Source organism: Chinchilla lanigera, unplaced genomic scaffold (assembly GCF_000276665.1).
Source record: "Chinchilla lanigera isolate Chin_1 unplaced genomic scaffold, ChiLan1.0 scaffold00012, whole genome shotgun sequence".
NCBI classification, from domain to species: Eukaryota; Metazoa; Chordata; class Mammalia; order Rodentia; family Chinchillidae; genus Chinchilla; species Chinchilla lanigera.
Genome location: NW_004955413.1, coordinates 20,662,956 through 20,686,082, shown reverse-complemented (window position 1 = coordinate 20,686,082; position 23,127 = coordinate 20,662,956). Strand labels below are relative to the sequence as shown.

Here is a 23,127-nt window from a genome sequence, read left to right as displayed (position 1 = left end):
TTATCCAGTCCTCGGTGGATGGACATTTGGGTTGCTTCCACATTTTAGCAATTACAAATTGTGCTGCTATGAACATAGGTGCACATACATCACTGTGATATGATGTTTTTAGATCTTCTGGGAAAATACCCAGCAGGGGGATAGCTGGGTCTTGATCAAGCTGATAATTTTGAATTTTCCAAAAGATCCTTTAGGCTGTCACTTTTTCACATACATCCAGAATGTATTAATCCAGTCTGGGCTAAGGCTGGCTTGTCAGTAACCTATGTAGAAAAATTGTTAGTGTGTGTATAACTATCTTTTACAAAATGACATATGCACTCTAAGGTTCTAGACAACTCCTGAATGTTGCTGTTTACCGGGCAAGGGTCTATGACTTCAGGGGCTCCTCATCTGTTGAACAGCAGCAGTTTGGGTGGATATCTGATGCTAACATTCTGGGAATAACTGTGATATTTGCATAGACAAGTCAGAAAGAGGCTCCCTTTCTGCAATCCTGAGAAGTAAGGCTCTCTGCTAAGCAAACATGCTGTTTGAGATGTGATTCTTTAGTGGCCTCTGTCCATTATAAAGAGAATTATGACGGCTTGATTTGTATGATATGGTTATGAGGTCATACTAACTCATCTCTAAGGCTCTGCTGAACAAGAGCTGAGGCACGCACTGAATGGCGAAGTGTGGAGACACCTACTGCATGTACTGTCCAGAGATCTTACTTTGGAGCCACTATGGAGTTTCAGTCCGTTTCCAAGGGATTTGTATTCTTTAGTGCCCACCCTGAGTCTTATATTACTATCATGAAACAAAAGGTCTAAGAATCCTTTCTAACATTTTTGTACGGAAGTTAAATTGAACTCTGTAGAATGTATGCTTCATTTTAAAGAGTCTGACCTTTTGTACTAACTAGTATGTATCATCAATGCTGCAGTCATTTCACAGCTACCTAGGGAAATATTTAACTTCGGATATTTTTTAATTGAATGAATGAAAAACTTAAGGTTACATTTACTAAGGTTAAATTTGGGTTTCCTCTGACAGTCTCACTTGGATCATAACGCTTGTATCCAGCCAAGGGAGCAATGTCTGCATTTTTCAAACATTCTGTGACTTTCTCCTTCTTATCTCAATGACCTTCTTCCTATTGACATCTGATTATATGACAATGTCCTCCCCAACTCCAACTGTACCTCTGTTGGCCATTTACTATGTTATGTTTGTGAGGAATGAGAAGGCCATGGGCCCAGAGAATAAAGATTCAAGGGCAGGAACATGTCAGGTGAGTCTGGAGGTGTCACAGTAGCTCCATCATGAGCACCTTGCTGGCTGTGTAAAGAATTTTGATCCTTATACTAAGAGCAATAAGGACAGTTTAAGAGTCTTCAGAGGGTGAAGTGATAGTTGATGTGGGTTTTCTTTTCTTTTCTTTTTTATTTTTTGGTACCGGAAATTGAACTCAGGACCTTGCACTTGTCAGGCAGGTGCTTGTGCCACTGAGCTATATCTCTAACCCCTGGTGTGGGTTTTAAGAAGACCACTCTAACTTCAGTGCAAATAACAAAAGTGAGTGGAGCAGGAGTGGTTATGGAAGTAGACAGAGGCCAAGGCTGTAGTCAGGACAAAAAAAAAAAAAAAAGACAGTGACTTCAATGATGATGGTGACAGCAGAAGTAACAGTGTATTAGGAGAAGTGAGCAGAATGTGGGGTTTATTTAGTGAGGGCTCCATAAAAAAGAGTGAAGAATCGAGGATGATTCCAAGATTTTTACATGTAACAGCGGAAGGTATGGAGGTATGGTTGCCAAGAGACAACCACAGGAGGAGTGGGTTTCAATAGGAGTGAGAGCTGCCTTAGATTTCCTTCCCCTATTCACTCCCCCAATGCCTGCCTGGGATGTTCTAAGCTCTGACGCTGCTCAGTCCCATCCATCTTTATGGCTCCATTTACCATGGCCATGTAGGTGACTCCAAGTTGATTTTGCTAACCAAGAGTTCTCATGGGAAGCCAGAATCACATCTCCAACTGCCTTTCAGATATCTCAACATGGATGTTGCACCAGGAAACACAACACAACCAGAGTTAACTGTATTATATTTTCGGTCAGATCTGTTTCTTTTCCTGTGTTTACTTTTATTCCTCTGTTCACAAAAACCCGGTTACTCCCATTATGTGTGCAGAAGCCCCCGACCTTTTTGACACCAGGAACAGTTTTCACGGAAGACAATTTTTGATCAAACTGGGGTAGGAGATAGTTTGGGGCTGACTTACAGGAGCAGGTTCTCAGTAGGGCTCAGCCACAGTGCCTCTGTTAGCTCCATTCTTCTCTTTGTAAATTGTTTTTGTATATTTTCGGTTGGCAAAATGCCACCTGACATGAGTTACAATGGAACTTCCTCAACAAACTCATCCTCCTCTGTTCTGTCTGTGGGATAGCCATCCCCAAGGCATTGGAATTACCCACAGCTCTTGGGGGATCTCTTAGCTCTTCCATAGCTCACCATTAATTGCCAATGATTTATTCCTAGGAGCATTGAATATTTTGGAAACTGTGAAGGAATTGGTCTCTTTACTGTCAAAATTCTTGAAATATTTGTCTACACTCCTGGTATTCACTTTCTCTTCTATTCACTTCCAACATAATATAACCTCTGTCCCCTAAATTTTAGCTTTACTGAAGCTCTTCTTGTTAACGTTACCAGTTATTCCCTTCATGCTAAATTTAGTAGATTTCCCTCCAGTGTTACCCTAACTTTTGGAGACTTTGCTTTCTAGACTGCTCCCCTTAGCTTCTACCACACTTCAACTCTCAGCGTGCTTCATTGCACTGTCCCTTTCAGGTTTCTTTCTTCTGTTCTTTTTAAAAAATGTGTGTGTTCCTCAGAGTTCTGAGTCTTTCTGTCTCCTCCCTCTGTTTACCTCTCTGAGCAATCTTATCACTTCCCTTGAGTTTTGTCACCACTTCCCTGCCAATGACCACTGACTCTAGTCTCCAGCCCTGTCACCCACTTGAGCTGTCCAGACATGTATCTCAGCCTGGCAAGGTGACATATCTGTTAATCCAGCACTCTGGGAGGCTGAGCTAGGAAGATGGAAAGTTGGAGCATAGCCTGGGCTACTTAGCAAGACCTGATCTCAAGATAAAAACTAGAAAAGGGCTGGGGATGTAGCTCAGTGCAAAACCCTGGATTCAATCCTCAGTTTAAAAAAAAAGTGCATATGTGTCCTTTGATGCCTCTTTCTGGATACTGGATAAGCACATCAACTTTAACCTTTCTGAAATGGAATGTACCAAAATTGAAGAGTGCTTCTACTCTTACCTTCCCCAAATTAGTGAGTAATACTATAGGCCATCCTTCTGTTCATGCCTCTAACATAGATATCAGTCTGAGTCTTCTTTCTTCCTTATCTTTTAAAGTATGTCAAAGTTCTGCCAAGTTTACTTTTGAAATACTTCTTAAATCCATCCACTGTCTCCCCTGCCTTTGCTTCTCCACGTTTCAACCCAAAATAATATCACCCAGAGATTTCTCCATATCTTCTAAATAGACTCCTTACTTCCATGCAGGCCTCTCTCTAATCTCTTTTCCAGGCTGCAGGAAAATGCCTCTTCCTTTCCCAATTTTTACACACCTTTCCAAATTTTCCTGTTCATATCAACAAAAATTCTGATCTCTTTCACGTGATTTTTAGGGCTCTTTGTGGTCAGCCCTTGTCTTACTCACTTTTCCCATTGCTGGGACAAAATACCAACACCGACAAAGTTAAAGGAGGAAAGTTTTATTCTGGTTCACAGTTTGTAGAGGTTTAAATTCATGGCTCCCTGGCTTCAAGGAAGGATGGCATGGCAGCAGGCATGGCTGAGGAGAATTTCTCATGGAATGGCTGCAGGGAAGCAGAGAGAGAGAGAGAGATCAAGGGAGGAGGAGGGAGATATGTCATGCCCTCGTAGACACCTTCTTTAACCAGGTTCCACCACCCAGCATCACATTTATAAGTTCATAGTGGACTACTCCACTGATGAGCGCCATGCCCCCATGATCCAGTCACCTCCAAAGAGCTCCACTTATGAGTGCATGAGGCTATGGGGGAGACATCTTGATATAATCCATAACAGCCCTCGAGCCCTATCTTTGCCAGTCTTTGCCAGTCTGTTGTGCTTCTTTCAATTCCCACACTGCTTCCACTCTCCACTTTCACTGAGGGCTGAGATTATCACCACAAATCTGCCCCTCTCTGGACAAGCTCTCCTCTCTGCTTATGATCTCTGCAAATTGCCTCTACAATTTATTTATTCAACATACTATTTGAACGCTTACTATGGTCCAGATGTTGCAGTACCTCAAAGGAATGTAGGGAGAAAAGCAGGACTGTTGCTGAACTCCTGAGATTCAGAGTTGGCTCAATGGAAAGACAAGAATTCTTAGGTTACCCCAGACCTTTATAATGTGGAAATCCCAGCTACAGGAGCCTGGGTGATAGTATTGCACTCAGGCAGCAAGCAAGGAGCTTCTTGGAGGCAGTGTGTTTAGTGTTAGACCTGAGACAGAAAAGTAGACGGTAAGAAGCCAGGGAATTTAAGAAGGACTCCAAAATATAAGTCATTCTTATCATTTTTCCATTTCCCTCCCTGCCCTTTGTAACTCTTGTCATCTATGTCTCACTACTTCTATCGTTTAAATAAAGTCTTTGGCCAATTCCTGTTGTACCCCACCCTGAACGCTGACCATTTGTTCCTTCACTGTCACAGAACATTTTCATAACAGCATTATGAGGCTTGCAAAAAGTCCACTTGCTCCCCTCATTCAAGTCTTTCCTTGAAGTGAAAATGAAGAGACCTCATCTCGTATGACAAGTACGAGATGATTATCACCCATCTCTTGAGCAGAACTATCAGCTAACTTGTAGCTAATAAAGTTATGCCCAGATGTCTCTTTTTTATCCTTCTTTTGTGCAATTTTCCAATTGTCCATTTGTGTGTTCTTATATTTAAATTGTGCATAATATTCTGCCCAAAGCATCTAAAGGATGGACTACCCATGGTATTCCCTCATCATATAAAGCAATATAATATAATACAGATCATGTTTATGAAACCTGATAGCTTTGAGATTTCTGGTAGACATCAGGATTACCAGAATAGCATAATCTGAGCATTCTGTATGTTTCATACTTTATTTTAAACCATAGCAATATTTCTTATACACAGTAAAAATCAATAACCAACTAATCCCACCCAACAAATCTTTCACCTTTCTACTTTCAAGGGGACATTGTATTACAAACTGTAGTTCACTTAGGGCTTTATATAGGCCTCCCACTCATAAAAAATGGTTCCCATTTTAAAAGATTTTAATAAAATAAGAGCTATCCTAGGATAAATTTGCAGTCATGCCACTTCCCACCTTTTGCAGGGCAGAGGAGAGGGTGGCCTTACCTGTGATAGTTGGTGGGTGCAGGTGACTGGTACTTATAAGTAGAGGATAGCTAATTACCTCATTTAATTTTTAGTTGGAGCATTTTCCTATCCAATGGAAATAATCTTTTTTTCCTTTAACAGCTGCTCTCTGAAGAGACCAACAATAGCACATTCAAGAAAAGAACTGCAGTCAGAGACCAGGAAGAGACAATGTGAGGCTGAGACTGGACAGCCAGCGAAAGGTCAGTGTCCATGCTCCCGGGTAATTGCTTTCCCACTCTGTTCAAGGGAGCTCTTAACCAAGGCGGATATAGACTACGATTTCATTCCTTGTATGAAAGAAAGGATAATAATATGCAATTGTTTATCCCATAAAGGCAGTCATGTTTCTCGAACAATGGCTGAATTCAGGGCATTTGGGAGTCATCATCATGAGTCGTTTGGAGTAGGATATGAGCAGTTATTCCACTGGCCAGAGGCAAATAAGAAGAATCTGAACATAAGATTGCTTTTTCAATTTTTGTTTCAGGAAGAAAAATAGTCGACATCTGAGTTTTTTGATCATGGACACTTTTGTGATAATGCTGGACACAGGACCTTGAGTGTATCTGTGAACTCTAAAGTTTAGAGCACTCTCCCCAGCTCTGACATCTGCACAGATGACACAAATGGCCAGGAAAGACAAATCATGGAAAGATAAATTAATAATCCCAAGATGTAGATGCTTTTACATACTGTCTTACAACACTTGATAACACAAAATATCTGGAATTATCAGGAAAGTCTTACGCATTCTGAGAGAGATTCTACGCTTATTGTGCTTTAACATTTCCCATGTACATTTGGAAATTTAAGGGCAGTTACCAATTATGAGATCTGATTAGAGGAGTGAGTGGGCATGTGCAGAACCAAAATTCGGCTGGTACCCTATTAAGCACAATGCCCTAGTGTCATCTAATTTGTATGTACATAGACTACAGTAGTAAAACTGCCATTTAATATGCTGAATAACAGAAAATTGATAATGTAAATGTCCAATAATAAGGTGCTGGTTGAAAATATGTGCAGAATCATTAAACGTAACCATTAAAATAATGGGATGTGTGTGTATAACTAGAAGGAAAAGCGGGTTATAAAATAGAATATAAAATGGAGTGCCATTTTATAAAAAATATATATACTTGTGGATATATATCCACAAGTACAGACACACAAATATATGTATGATATGTCTGACACCCTGCCCCCTTCTTACATATCTATTCAGGGAGAAAAATGGAAGAATACATGCCAAAATGTGACAATTGTTATTTGTCTGACTTGGACTGATTTGAACTTTTTCTTTTTTTGACTAAAGTACACTGACTTCAATGTGTGTGTATGTGTTTTATATTTGTGTAATGACAAATAGTCAAAAGCCTTCAATAATGGATTCAGAATTAACAGATAGCAACTAACTAATAGTTGTTATTTTCAAAGGGATATTGTGAACTACAGACCCAAGATAGATTTTTAATCATCTGGACAAAGTATAAAGTCTAAGCAATTCAAGGACAAATATTATTCACTGCTTGACTTGGGCTGTTTTTCACCTGTACTACAGCATTATGAAAGCATTTCCCCAAACTAAGGTAGGTGCTAAAGAATCATCAATATAAAAAGGCAATTATAATGTAATCCCACTTCTGATATTGATTGCATTCAATGATCCTATTCAGAAGAGTAATACTCTTTCTCTTTACTCTGGATGATTTGGTACTATACTGTCCAAAAAGATATAGTATATAAAGATACGCACTTGGGATTCCACTGTACTTTTATTGGAAAAATTAGAGAAAACATGAGTTAGATGTGACTTCTGTTCCAGTTAACCCTTAAGATGAGATGCCAAGGCTAATATTTATCAAGCATGTATTAGCATCTCCATCAGGTAGAGTGCTCATATGTTTAACATTTATTCCATCCTTGTAAGGCAGATATTTACCACTGAAGAGACTAAGGCTCAGAGAGATTTTCTAACTTCTCATGGTCACAGAATCAGTAAGGTAGCGACACCAGATCCAAACCGAGGCCTTTCTAACTCCAAAGACACTGCTCTATCTAATCAGGCCATAGTTGTAACAGTCTATGGTGATAGATTGTATTATTTCTCAAAATTATTCAATTTCCCTTTTCTTACAAAGAGATAATGCATCCTGGTTCACTGACTTTGGCCATGGCCCATGAGCTGCATTGACCCTTGCAACATGAGAGGACGTGATCAGCACCACATTCTTTAAGAGGCAGCATGGAGTTTTGTCAGCTCACTTGCTGTTTTCCTCCTGCCATGTCATGGTTCAGTGGGGCAGCTCCTTCCACATGGGCCACAGAATATGCAGGCATGTGGGGCAGAGTGGTGCCTCCACAGTGTTGACTTGTGAAGAAGTGCATGTTAGTTTTCTATTGCTATATAAAAATACCACACACATAACAGCTAAAACCAACACAGATTTGTGACTTCATGGTATTTGTAGATCATGTCTGGACACAGGGCTGTTGGATTCTCTGTTCAGAGGATTCAGTGGGCTAAAATCAAGGTTTCAGCTGCTCTCTTCTTGGACCTGAGGTTCTCTGCTGTGCTCACTTGGTTGGTGGCAAAATTTACCTCCTTATGTTTGTAGGACTACAGTCCCATTTTCTTGCTAATTGCTGGTCAGACATCATAAATTATTTTTGCCTTCTTTGGGATATTATAAATGTAATCTGACTTTGTTCTCTTAATACTATGTCTGTGAGTTTCATTCCTTTTGTTGTTGTATGCAGTTTTGGTTCATTTGCTGTATAATATTCCATTGTTCGTATATGCCACATTTCATTTCTTCATTCTCCTGCTGTTGCTGATTTTGTTACTTTCCATTTTCCAATTATCGCAAAGAGCTCTTCCTGCACTTTTTGTACAACTGCTTCTCTCACCCCTTCACCCACCGTTTCTCTGTCCCTCCGACACCTTTGCACCTTACAACTGGTTTTCCCTCCCTCTAAATAATTAAATTTTAAGTTAATTACTGTCAATAAGTTTTAAAATTAATCTTTAAGAAATCTTTCTCTCTTGCAAATGGGAAGAGGACCAAGAGATAGAGGGAGAGGGGAGGAAAAGAGGGGAAAATGTGTAAAAAGAATTTTTTTTTTTTTTTGGTTTTTCTCCGGTACCAGGAACCGAACTCATGACCTTGCGCTTGCCAGGCAGGTGCTTTTGCTGCTGAGCTAAATCCCCAGCCCCCAAGAATTAAGAAGTGTCATTTACACATACTAATTACCCACGATCAATGTATTCACTATGCATCACAAACTACATACTACAAAAAAGAAATCCTTTCTCAGAGATGATTCAGAAACTACAGTGAAGTGGATTCAGACTAATTAGGGAACTGAAGGAGGAGCAAAAAAGCCAAGATGAGATTTCATAACCCTGGTTTATCTTAGGGCAGAAATTCAACACAGGCAAGACAAGATTATATCAGCCATTCTTCAGCAGAGCCACACAGTGTGGTAGGAAACTGCAGGCTTTGTGAGACCATTTAGAGGTCTGATTCTATCCCTACTTTTTCTAGCTTCATAAACCACTACCTCCTTGAGCTTCATTTCCCTCACCTGTCATGAGGACAGTGATAACTGCCCACTGAAATGAATAGCTTCCTTCCCACACATTTACTCCTATGCAAAGAACAACAGCATCTTGCTATGTAACAGTCCCAGGTTATCCTTGGAAAGCATAAGCCCAGCAATTAAAAGATACTGAGGATCATAATGGAGAATGCTTCTTCTCAGTCTTAAAATAAAGAAACAAAATAAAATCCTAAGGGATTTCCTCAGCCCATCAAACCAGTTATTTCTTAGCTACTTCTTTATTTCAGTAATTCATTCATCTATCCATCTTTATAGGTCACCTATTATGAGGCGTATGAGGTAGGCCACAATAAATAAGAAAGTTCCAGTTTCCTATGGGACAATAGTATAACAGGGATCAGAGGCGTACTGACAAATATCATAGCCATGTGATAAGGCTTACAACCATCTATGATCAAAATACATTTAGGAATTCAGAAAAGGACACTGTTAAATGTACTTAGAGGTTTCAAAAAAAGAAAAACAGTAAAAGTTGAAAATTTAGTTAAAAATTAAAAGAATAAGCAGAAATTCAAGAACTGAGGTAATAAGAAAGATAATTCTGGGTAAAGGACTGGAATATGTGTGGGATGCAATGGTACAATTGCATGAGGTGTTCAAGGAAAAGTGAGCAGTTTTTACAACTCTGGTGTAAAGCATGTGAAATGGAGTGGTCCGCAAGGACCAACCCAAACTTTTACTGTATTGCTCAAGTAAAGTTTAGTGCCCTAGACTGCCGAGGTGAAGAGAAGAGCTATCTTTTTTATTTTAAAGGGAAAAAAACAATAAAAGCAATGAAGCAAGATGATAGGAAATTAACAATGGTTAATATATTGAATACTGTTATCTTCAAAGTAGTGACTCAGATTATAAGATATAGGCATGCAAAATTGATCAAACGATATAAGCACAAACCCTTCCAAGAAGACCCATCTTAACAGAGCTACCATAATATCTCAAAACAAGGAGGTCACAGCACATATTTATAAGGCTGGGGTCTAGGTTCAAGTGGCTGAAGACTATCAATGCAGGGATCTGAGGAGTGTGGGTAAAGTGCATGACAAATAGTTTGAAATTGGTGGAAAGAGAGAAGACTTTTAAATGAGTTCTGATAGGGTCCTAGTTACTGGAGTTATTTGCCCAATTAAGCAACCCAACCCATTTTTCTGAAAAGGGGCTATGCACAATTGATTATTCAAATACACTATTCTTTGTGAAGGTCCCAGATCAAACAGTGAAGTTATTTATTGGCTTATTATGGTCTGAGCAAGACTTTCTTTCACACAATAATAAATACGTTACACTGACATAAGTGGTCTCAGTTCTTGATTTTGACAGATAAGCTATGGGAATGTAGGTGGTCTCAGTTCTCAAACTTATATGAGTCAGACTGGACTTTAGGAAAATCAATTTGCTAGTCATGGAGAAAGGGAATTGGAAAGAACAAGATAAGGAGGTTGGTTAGTATACTGTTAACAACAGCCTAAGGAAGAACTGATACATACCTGAAGTAAAGCTAGAACAGTGGTCAGACAGAGGAGTAAAGTAGACAGGAATGATATTACAGAAGTACAAATAATAGAATACTGGTCTTCATTGATACGTAGGTCTTGAGAGAGAGGGAGGGCTCACTCCACAAAGTTGCACTCTATGTCAGGCATAGAATAAGAATTTTAAAATGTAAGCCCTGTCCACAAGAAGTAGAGCAACTCAAGAAGGAAAATCATAAAAGTATTATAAGGAAAATGCTAAACATGGTTACAAGGAAAATCCTAAGCACACATATATAGAGAAATGAAGGCAGTTTTAGTCTGCAGATGAAGCTTCCTTGACTCAGTCTTAAACTTTAAAGATGGTAATTGGTGATAGCACAAAGCCTTGAAGGTTTATACTCATGTTTTAGGCTTGGGAGTATAAATGAATAATGGCATCATTAATAAAAATGGAGACCATGTCAGGAGAAATAAATCTCGCCTGGAAACAGGAGATGGAGCAGGGAAAGGTCACAATAAGTTAAATTGGGACATTTCAAACTTGAGAAGCCTGTGAAATTTCCAAACGTTGGCATCCAATAGCCAGCACAAAATATAAATCAACAGCTCTGGAGGGAGGCTGAACTGGCAAAAGATTGGGAGACCAGCATACCACGGCCGTAGAGGTAATTAACATAGACAGGGCCATCCAGCAGGGATGGGTAGTGTAAGAAGGGAAGATAAAGATGGAATTCAGAGACACCCAAGAACAGGCAGAGGAAAACGAGGTTGCAAATGAAATGAAAGAGAATTGTTTGAATGGAAGGAGATCTTGAAAGGAATGATGCCTCTGGACTAATGAATGAATAGCTACATGCTAAAGAGAAGATATAGTAACACAGAGTGTGGCTGGATCACACACCATGTTCTCCCCAGACTGATCTAATTCTTGGTGATGATGTGAGACTGTGCTAGGCAGTGTCAAACAACAGAACTCAGTGTGAGAGGGCTGCTCTGGTACGGCTTGGAAAGGGGACTTCCAGTGAGTGCACACTTAGGGCAGGGCTTCCTTGTGTGGTTTGGGAGATTGAATGGGGAGAGTAAATCCTCAGGGAAACGCCACCATCATTGACTCGCAGAGGTAAAGAAAGTGTTATGCAACATGTTGAAGAAGTAGAAAGAGTGTTTGCAACTGAAAAGAGAGTGTTCCAGAGGACTTTGGATTGAAAAGAATGGTGTTAAAGACAAGAAGAGATCCAACTGGAAGTATGTGACCTGACCAGAGAGGCTTGGGTGTGTGTCAGTGTCCATGGAACACAGGTGCATGAGTAAAAATGGATTTACTAACGTTCCCAAATGAAACCTTATGAAAGGTTTGAACACGTGCTATTCTGACTTCCCTCCTCCATAGTGGAAGCCAGCATGTGTGATGGGTGGCTGTTTTTTGATGATTTCGTGGGACAGATGAGGTGACCTGTATTTTTGACTCTTGTTTGTGTGGCAGTAGACTCAAGATGGGACAGAACTGAGAGTGGAGAGGGAAAGAGAAGTCAGGAAGTGAGAAGGGCGGTGGTTACTCTTCCTTTACTCCCTCAGCCTCGTGCTACCACCTCCGTCTTTCTCTGCCTTCCACGTGCCTCAGAAAACTGACCCGTATAGGTTACACTACCTGAATTCTTTATTATTTTGTTTTTAATTAGGTCCAGCCAATCGGAGGTGCTGGCAAGGGCTTAGAGGGGAAACGAGAGAGCACTTGCATTATCCCTCCGTGTATACATTGCCTTCTGTAGTGCTAGGATAGCTGAATTCCTCTAAGACCGCAGTGCTTCCACAGTTCAAGCTACCTCCTGGCTCCAGTGACACCTTTTTTTATCTTTAAACCTAGAGATAAGCACAATTTCTTAGTTATTGGTGCTCTACCATCTTTTGGCCTTCTAACCCAATCCATACCTCTATGAAATAGATTATCATATTATACATTGCATTTTTAAGTCTGTTGCATGTACCACCATTTCCTGCCATGTCCTTGATGATAGAGAAGGAAGACCAAATAGATTATCAAACCTGACAGAGAACAGGAAATAGTATTAAACTTTGACCAAAAAGGACCAGGGATTTAAAAAGCCAGCAAAATAAGACCGAGGAAGGGTGAATCATAGAGTCACATGAGTAGTTTCTATGTGTTAGGTACTTCTGGTAAGAACTTTGTATGTATCACATTTAAACTCCACTGAAACCCTTTAAGTTATATGACAACTACTTAATTTTAGAGCTCAGGGAACTATGACAGAATGGTGAAGTAATTTCTTGTGGTCACTAGTAATTACAAGAGCTGATATTTGAATCCAGAATCATTTGGCTCCCAAATTCAATCTCTTAATCATATATTGTACTTACTTCTTATTCCAGAAACCAAGAACTATAGTTTATGACTTTCTTTGCATATTTTAAGACCTGACTCATGGCATGCTTAGCTATCTGTAAGAGGAAAGATATAAGGCAAATATTTTGGAGATATTCAGTAAATTCACTGAGCGTTGCGGAAGCCAGTGTTGGAAAGCTACATGGAGAACAGCTGGCATCCTTTCTGTGTGAGCTTCTCTCAAAGCTGAGCGGCCCCCTTTGCTCCTCTGGTACCATGCAAACTTCTTTGCCTGTGTTTCCCGCTATCAAACCCCAGCTGCCTTTCCAGAGTCATCACTTGATGTGCTGCTATCAGACTGACTTACTCTTTATGATGCGTTTGTTTCTTCATGAAGTTGCTGCTGCTCCATTCTTTTTCTCAAACTCCTCCAGAGCCTTTTGGCTTACTTGCAAGATTTTTCTCCAAACCAATCTTTTCCTATTATCCAACCACAAGTCCTCATCCTTCCTTCCTCTGAAGATAGACCACTTTACTTACGATACCTTTGCTGCACATATCATACACTGTTTAGGGTATCATTTGTGTTCATTGATTGTTCTTTCTCTCCATTAGATATGAATGACCAAGATGATAGGCAATACAGAGTAAGTCAGATGGACCTAGCTCCCCAGAGAGATCAGAACACAGTAACACTAGCATATGAGAACGCAAGTGTGTGTAGGTGGGCATTTTATTTTGAGCAAATGAGAAGTACTTGGAACACTTAAAATAATGTAAATTCACCTTTAGTTGAGGGGTAGAGGGTGGTTTCTTAGAAAAAAATGGCATTTAAAATATACCTGGAGGTTTGGCTGGGCTGTCAGCTGGAAACACAGTCTATGAAGAGTCTATGAAGCAAGCACTAGCTTTAAAGTATTCTTCCATTGTGCCACCCTGTGTCTCCTGGGCTTAATAGTACTAATAATAGTATCTATCTGTGTTCAATACGTGCCAGAGATCTGGTTAAACACATTTGTACCTTATGTTGTTTAATTATCATAAGACTTTCCCCATGCTACAGATGAGAAAATGGAGGCTTAAAGAGATTTAGTAAAATTTCCAAGATGGATCATTTAGAAAGCAGCGGAAGTGAATGTTATAACCATATCTGACGGATTAGAAAATGTCTGTAATACCAAGTGGCATAAGTAAGATAGGTGATCACAGCTTCCTGGAAAACTTCCATTCCAAGAAAAGGATGGAAATGAAAAACAAGACAAAACTCATGGCAACTCAACAGAAGTGTTTGAGAGAGGATACCAGAGCCCAGGAGCAAAGTGCCAGAGATGCCACTGAGCATCAGAAGTTAGATGGCCTTAAACATAAGGGAAAAGACATACAACATCTACTAAGCAGAGTTAAGATGAACCTTGAAACAAGAGGCACTTCATCCAGCAGGGAAAAGGTAAGAAGTCCCCCATAAATGCCCAGTAACACATGGACGTGGGCATTTGAAATACTTGCTGTTAGAGAGGTCAGTAGGCTTCAGAGTACCTCAGGCCAGCTTGAAAAAGTACTAGAGAATCCACTCTGCCACATTAACCCCAAAAGAGTGCAGACCTTGTAGAGCCCTCCCCAACCCAAACACCATGGCACGGTGCCATCTTGAGCCCCTTCCCACCCACGGAACAGCAAAACAGCCAGATGCTTTTCCCCAGTCTCCTTCAGCCCTGCAAAGAATTGGGACAGCCCACCGTGAGCAGCTCAGCCCACTGAGACCCCAGGAACCAGATAATAGGCCCTGCCTGCCAATACATAATGTGGGAAGCAGCAAAAATGCCCTTTGAGGGTGTCCTGGCCCACTGAGACCCTGTAAGCATCTTGACAGCACCATTCAACTCCCTGCAGATCTGAGAACTCTGCAACTGGGAAGCCCTGTCCTTTAGGCTTCAGGAAGCAGCTGGAAAACTCACTGTAGATGAATTGGGTTTGCTGAGGCCCTGTAAAGATACCCCAAAGCCTTTGGACGCTGATAGGACCCCTGCGTGTGCTGCTTGACCAGTGAAACCTCACCTGCCTGGGCTTGCCAGGGTGGCTTTGCCTTCTTGCAGCTGTGAATGGTGAACCTGGAGCCACCAGTGAATCTGTTCCACCTAAGACAGCCCCATGTCAGCTGATGCAGCAATCCCACAAACCTGTGTGGTCTAGGCTGCCTGAGACATCCTCGGATATCACTGACACTAACTACAGCTGAGGAAGCTGCACAGACTCTTCAGTACTATGTTCATGTGAAATGAAACAGTGTAACCTACCCAAACAGCACCCTAGAGCATATTGCTAGGAGAAACACTTACTACAAAGGTTACCCTAAAAAGTTAGTGCAACTGACCCACTGGATGTGCATATATCAACATAGGGCACAAAAAACATGGGAAAGCAAGGTAATATACCATCTCAAAAACAGAACAACTGTCTAGCAATGGGCACCCCAAAGGAAATTGACAAGTGGTGTGAAAAATAATTGTTATTTTAGATAAACTCCAGTAGGACACCAAAGGATATAGACAACTCAGTGAAATAAGAAAATAATTCATGATCCAAATGAGAATTTCAGCAAAGTGATAAGAGTTTTATTAAGAAGTCTTAGAGCAGAGAGATTCAATAAATGAAATAAAAATACAGTTGAGAGCTTTGACAACATACTAGGTTTAGCAGAAGAAAACTTTTGAAACCTAAAGATGGATCTTTTGAAATAATCTAGTCATACAAAAATGATGAACAAGAAGAGAAATAGAAAAGAAAGAAAAACAGGGGAGGGAGGACTGAAGGAGAATAGGAAAGAATGGAAGGCAAGGCAAGAAAAGGAAAGGAAGAGAGAAAAAGAGAGAGTGGGAAAGAGGGAGGGAGAGGGGAATAATAATGAAAAAGTATAGGACATTTTGGATACCATTAAGCAAACAAATTTTTACATTATAAGAGGACTCTGAAAACAGTAAAAGCTTCAAGTCACATATAAACCAACAGTAGATTTCTCAGCATAAATCTAATAGAGCGGGGGATAATGGGGTGATGTATTCAAATTCCTGAATAAAAATCAAACAAATAGAAAAACCTTTGACAACAAAGAATACTATACCCAGAAATATGATCCTTCAGCAATAAAGGAGAGCTAGGTGTGGTAGCATAGGCCTATAATCCCAGCATTCTAGAGGCTGAGGCATTCTAGAGGACTGCTGTGAGTTCAAGGCCAGCCTGGGCTACATAACAAAGCCCTGTGTGAAAAAAGGAAACAAAAGAAAAAGAAAAAAAAAAGGAATAAAGGAGAAATAAAGACTTCCCAAGATAAACATAAGTTGAAGGGATTCATCGGCATTAGACTAGCCTTATAAGCAATGCTTAAGGAAGTCCTTCATCTGGAAGTGAAAAGACAGTAACTATTATGACAAAAACATCTGAAAGTATAAGAGTTATACAAAGGACAAAGATAAAAGAATGAAGCATTATCACTATAGATAACCACCAACCCACAAAGATGAATAATAAGAGAGGAAGAATGGAAAAAAGATCTGCAGAAAAAGAATTATAGAATGGAAAATTAAATTATTTTCTATTAATAACAACCTTGCATATAAACAAATTAAAATCTTGATATAAAGGATTTAAATTGGCAATACTTTTTTTTTTTTTTTTTTTTTCAAAAAGACCCAGTAGTGTGCTGCCTACAAGAAGCATACTTCCCTGGTAAAGACACACATAAACTGAGAGTGGAGGGATAGGGAAAATGCTCCATGCAAAAAGAAGCCCAAAGTGGCCATATGTAGCTATATCTACGTAAAATAAAAGAGATTTCAAATTACAAACTGTAATAATAGGCAAAGAGAATCACTATTTAGTGATATCAGTTCAACATGAGGAAATAATTGTTTTTATATATGTATATAAAAGCAGATAATATTAGATTTAAATGAACAAATAGATTCCAACACAGTAATAGTTGGAATGTCAATACCCCTCTTTGATCAATGGATGTATTTTTCAGACAAAAAAAAGGCATATTGGAGTTATACAGATTAAATATACCTAACAGACATTAAGACAGTTCTGGGAGATTTGCTTCAACACTTGCAAAGTACACATTCATCTCATTAGCAGATAGAAAATTGTCCAGGATAGATCATATAATGGGCCGTATACAACACACACCCACAAACACGTGTGCACACACACATCACAACAAAATTTTAAAAATCAAAATTATAGCATGTATCCTCTCTGACCACAATGTAATAAAACTAAAAATTAATGACAAAACAAAATTGAGAAATTATATAAATATGTAGAAATTAAATGATATACTCTGGAATAACCAATTGGATAATGAATAAATAAAAAAGAAAATATTCACAAATTTCTTGAAACAAATGACTATGAAAACACAATATACCAAAACATATAAGATACACGTAAAGCAGTACTAAAAAGGAAGTTTATAGTGAGAGACATTTACATGAAAAAAAAGAAAGATCACAAATAAACAATTTACCAGTATACCTCAAGGAACTAAAAAAAAACAAGAATAAATCAAGGCCAAAATTGTTAGAAGAAAAGAAATAAGCAAAATGAAGATTAAACAAAAAATACAAAAGATCAATGAAATAAATAGTTTACGAAGGTTCACAAAACCAACAAATTTTTAGCTAGACTAACCAAAAGAAAAAGAGAACTACCAAATAAGTAAAATCAGAGGTAAAAAAGGAAACATTATAACTGACAACACAGCCATACAAGGGATCAATAGGGAGTGTTATATGCTAAAAAACGGTCAGAAAACCTAGAAGAAATGGATAAATTTCTGAATACACATAAAAATTAATTTAAAAAACCTATAAACAGATGAATAACAAGAAATGAGATTGGGTCAGTGATTAAAGTTCTCCCAATTAAAAAAAAATGCTCAGGATCAGGTGTTATCAGTGCTGAATTCTACCAAATTCTTAGAGAAGAAAAAATACAAATTCTTCTCAAGCTATAAAGATCAAACAAATAGGAAGGAACCTCCTAAACTCATTCTCTGAGGCCAGTGTTACCAAGATATTAAAACCAGACAAAAATAACACAAAAGATCAATATTCCTGATAAACATGCATGTAAAAAATTCTCAACAAAATCCTAACAAATCAAATCCAACAGAACATAACAAAGATAAACCATGAACAAGTAGGATTTACCCCAGGAAGGCAAAGATAATTCAACATATGCAAAATAATAAACATATCAAATCAACCAAGGGAAGCAAAAATCAGGATCATCTCAGAAAGAAAGCATTTAATAAAATTCAATATCCCTGAAAAAATTAGGTATATAAAGGTTGTACCTCAACACAATAAAGACTATATATGAAAAAAATAAAAAAAAACAGCTAACATCTGACAGAAAGGGAAAAATGCTAAAGACTGTCATCTAAGATCAGGATCAGGACAAGGATATCCACTTTCACCACTATTAACACAGTACTAGAAGCACTAGAGTAATTAGACAAAAAAAGGAATGAAAGGCACCTAAATAGGAAAGGAAGTCAAATTATCTCCATTTGCAGATATGTGATTTTATATATAGAAAAAAACTAAAAGATCCACCAAAAACTTGCTCAGACTGAAAAATAAATCCAAAACAGTTGCAGGATATAAAAGTCAGTTGTATTTTAAAACATTAATAACAAACTTATTGAAAAAGTAATCAGGAAAGCAATTTAATTCATAATAGATATAAAAATATTCAGGAACAAATTTAACTACTTTGAATGATCTGTACAATGAAAATTACAAAACACTGTTGAAAAATTGAAGAGAACACAAAAATAGGGAAATCTCTTATTCACATTGTTAGAATGTCCATTCTGTACAAAACCATTTATAGATGTGGTACCACCCCATTGAAATGTCAACAGCATCCTTCACAGAAGTAGAAAAGGCAAGCATAAAATTTATATAGAACTACCAAGGCCCCAAATAGCCAAAGTGACTTTCACCAAAAGGATAAAACTGGAGACATCACAGTACCTGACTTCAAATCATACTACAAAGTTACTATAATCCAAACAGTGTAATTCTGGCATTGAAAATAAACATATAGACCAATGGAAGGGAGAATCCAGGAATACACCCATGCAAACTAAGGGCTCTTGTAAAAGGCACTAACAACGTACACATGATAACAAATAGTCTTAATAAATAGTCCTGATAAAACTTAATATCCATGTCTTAGTTACTTTTCTCTCATTCCTGAGACAAAATACCCCAACCCAAAGTGAAAAGGGGGAAAGGCTTATTGAGCTCACAATTTGTAGAAGTTTCAGTTCATAGTTGACTGGCTCTGAGGCAGGGTGGGACACGGCAGAGGGGATTGCAGAGGAGGTCACTGCACACAGTTGACTGCACACAGAAGACAGCAAAAGCAACAAGGGACCCTAATAGCATCTTTCTGCCCTTTTATCTTATCCAGACTACTTAGTGTGGATAGCACTCACACCCTTTATGCTAGTGCCTTTGAGCTTAGCATTGCACCATGAATCCATTCCAGCATCACATACTGTAAATCCAGCTTCTATGGCTGCACAAGGCTTTCAGGGTACATCTAGACACAAGCTATAAGAACCCATATGCAGTAGAATGAAACCAGGTTCCTATCTCTCACCATATAAAAAAAGCAACTCAAAATAGATCAAAGATTTAAATGTAATGTGTGAAAGTATAAATCTCCTAAAAGAAAATGTTGGAAACACTTCAACACATCAGTATAGAATATAAAAGATGATTTCTTGGATAAGACCCAAAAAGCACAGGCAACAAAAGCAAAAATAGTCAAGTGATACTATATCAAACTAAGATGATTTGCATTGCAAGCAGTCAATAGAGTGAAGAGAACCTGCAGAATGGGATAAAATATTGGCTATTCATATGATGAAGAATTACTATCCAGAATATATAAGCATTTCAAAAAGCTGAACTGCAAGTGAACAAACAATCTGAGCATACATCCCTCAAAAGCAGATATACAAATGGCCAACATGTGTGGCAAAAAACTGCTCCACCCAATTAATCATCAGGGAAATGGAAATCAAAACCACACTGAAATATCACCTCACACCAGATAAAATGTTTAAAATAAATTCTGGAGAGGATGCAGAAAAGAAAAACTTACGTATTGTCAGTGGGATTATAAATTAGTGCTGCATTATGACAAGCAGTATGGATATTTCTCAGAAAACTAAAAATAGAACAACTGTATGATCCAACAATCTGATCACTGGGTATATATCCAAATGAAATGAAGTCTACATCAGAGATACTTGCACGCCACATTTGCTGTAGCACTATTTACAGTAGCCAAGACATGGAATCAACTGAGATGTTTATCAAAAGATTAATGGATAAAGAAAACATGCTTTACCCCCATATGCACAGGGGAATATTTTTCAGCCATAAAAAGAATGAAATCCTGTCATTTGCGACAACAAGAATGGGGGAACTTCTGTAAAATAAGCAGGGCACATAAACACAAATAGTATGCATTTTCATACATATGTGAAAGCGATACAGTTAATTTCATGGAAGTGGAGAGAATAGGGGTCACTAAAGACAAGGAAGGGAAGGAGGCTAGGAGAGTATTAATCAGCTTTCTCATTGCTCAGCGCAGTATCTGACACCGAAAACTTTTAGGAGGACTGGTTTAACTTAGCTCCTGGTTTCTGGGGATTCAACCCATGGCCAGGGGACTCCAAAATAGGAATTGCAGGAGAAATGTGTGGCAGAGCAAATATACAGTATTCGGCTTGTAGTGGCTGGGAAGCAGAGGAGGAAGATATACCAGAAAGGAAGGGTCCAGGAACCAAAAGGTAGTATCCAACGTCACACATCCATGACCCACCCAGACACACTCAGAAGTGTGCTTTCCCATTACCACGAGTGGCTCCCAAGCCAATAAAGTACATAGTCTACCTTAATCATCACAGCAGAATAAAGAAAAGTCAGACAATGGGTACCAAAGTATAGTCAGATAGGAGAAATAAGTTCTAGTATTCTAGAGCACAGTGGGATGGCTATCGTTTACAACAATTTGCCATGTATTTTAAACAGAACTGGAAGAGAGAGCTTTGAAGGTTCTCAGCACAAAGAAATTACAAATATTTAAGGAGATGGGAATACTAATTTTATTGATTTGATCATTATATAGTGTATACATTATCACACTATACCCCATAAATATATATCACAATTGTATGGTGATTCAAAATTTAAAATATATCTTAAAAGGAAGCTCATGTGAAAAAAATATAAGGCCACATTGCATGTCTTTTTCTCACTTGATACACTATACAATCCTTAATATATGTACAAATAACATTCCAGAGAAAACACAAAGCCTCAAAATCTATATGGACCAATATAATTTTTACATAATATTTATAAAGTGATGAAGTATAAAGAATCTATGTACTTGCAATGCAAATCTTTGGAGTTCTTTTCACTTATTTTACTATTTTTTTTGGTACTGGGAATTGAACTTAGGACCTCGTGCTTGCCAGGCAGGCACTGCACCACTGAGCTATATCCCCAGCCCTAGAGTTCTTTTTAAAAACAGTGTTTTAAAACAGCATTTTAACTGTTTTCTGATTTTTATACTGGGAAATTAAATTGTGGCTTTTTGAGATATAAAAATATTCCAAAATTTCTTTGAGAGATGATGTAATTTTTCTAGTGAAATGTTTTCTTAAAATAAAACATCCTGTGGTGATTATGCCAGTCACCAAACTGGTAGCTCTATTCAAATTTGTAGCTATATCTAGTAAATGAGCCTAAAACCCATGATGTTTAATCAGGATAAAAATATGACAGTTTTTCAAAGTCTATAAGGACATTACATTCAGGGATATGAAATTGCTAGATATAATAGCATGTGGGTAAAATTTGCCAAAAACTCATGAAGTTCTATTTTCCAGTTGCTCAAGTAGTGAGTATAAACACCCTGAGATTTGCTGAGGTGACTTGTTATGAATTAGTATAAAATGGAAAGATGTCTGTATACTTTGATTCTCATTTAAAATCATGAAACATTTTGAGCTGTTCAGAAATATTTTCTTTGCCTTGTGTGAGAACATTAATTTTCATATTCCTAAAATATGACTTGTGCACACAAATGTTAATAATTATGTGAGTTAGTGTCTTCAACCCCAGGATAAACAGAAAAAGTAGTCATCATACTGCCCTGTGTTTGCATACACAAAACAGCACCCAGGTAAGGTCAGTTTGAGGACAGATAATTAGCAGAATCAGAGAGAAAGAGGGGGAGAAGAGGAGGGAGTGGGCAAGGATGAGGGAGGAGAAGGAGAAAGAGAGAGAGAGGGAGAGAGAGAGACAGACAGACAGATAGACTGAGAGACAGACTACCTACTGACAGGCAAAATAGCGGCAGGTGTCCTCCATTTTCCCCTAGGCCTCTTGGCTGTATCACAGTGATGCTGAGAAGCAGTTCTGGAGGACTGTAGCGAAATGTTAGTTTTAGCAGAGACTGCAGTGCTAAAGATTTTGGGAGGTAAATTAACATCTGAAAGACATACACTTTAGAATTGTCCAGGATTTGGCTCAATTCAGAAAAAAAAAAAAGTAGCAAGAATCAAAAGGGCAGTGGGAAATGAAGCTTTGCAAGTCTGTCAAATTGTTACTTTGTGTATGCATCCACATATGGAATTTTTGGCAATCCAAACACATTTTCTGGATCACTTATTCTTGCAAGAAATGTAGAGAGCCAAAAACACTTCCCAGAGCAATAGTAATAGCCTGTTGTCATACTCAACAGAAATTAGACTATAAAGTGAGGTCAAGTGTGATTGTTTAAACTATTGTTCACTCCCTGGACAATACCACTAGCATGCTAGACATTAGTAGCCTTGGTAAATATAGCTAACCTGCCTAAACAATACCAACCAGACCGGTTTGCTTGGAACAACAGGGGACTTTTAGTGCTACTAAAACTGCTTTTAATCTGGTAAAGTTCCAGGCAAACCTGGATGGCTGATCACTCCACAGTAAAATAAAACATCTCAGTGTCTGAGTTTTTATAGGTGGATAAAATTATATGTTCCTATTGTTTCTAATATGATGTTTTAAAAATTATATATGGTGGCATGGTTAAATATAGCTAATTCAAAAGTTAGTTTTTAGTAAGAACACAATATCCTTTTTGTTAGCATTTT

The 23,127-nt window shown here is 38.4% G+C and overlaps 1 protein-coding gene across 1 annotated transcript in view; it reads left to right on the top strand.

Annotated features, from left to right (window-relative positions):
* The window catches only part of Lmntd1 (lamin tail domain containing 1), a 262,615-nt gene that overhangs the window by 85,106 nt on the left and 154,382 nt on the right, over nt 1–23,127 (top strand). Inside the window, exon 5 of the mRNA XM_013511521.1 lies at nt 5,556–5,656. The gene's annotated coding sequence lies outside the window, so the exon portion shown is untranslated. The remainder of the gene's footprint in view (nt 1–5,555; nt 5,657–23,127) is intronic.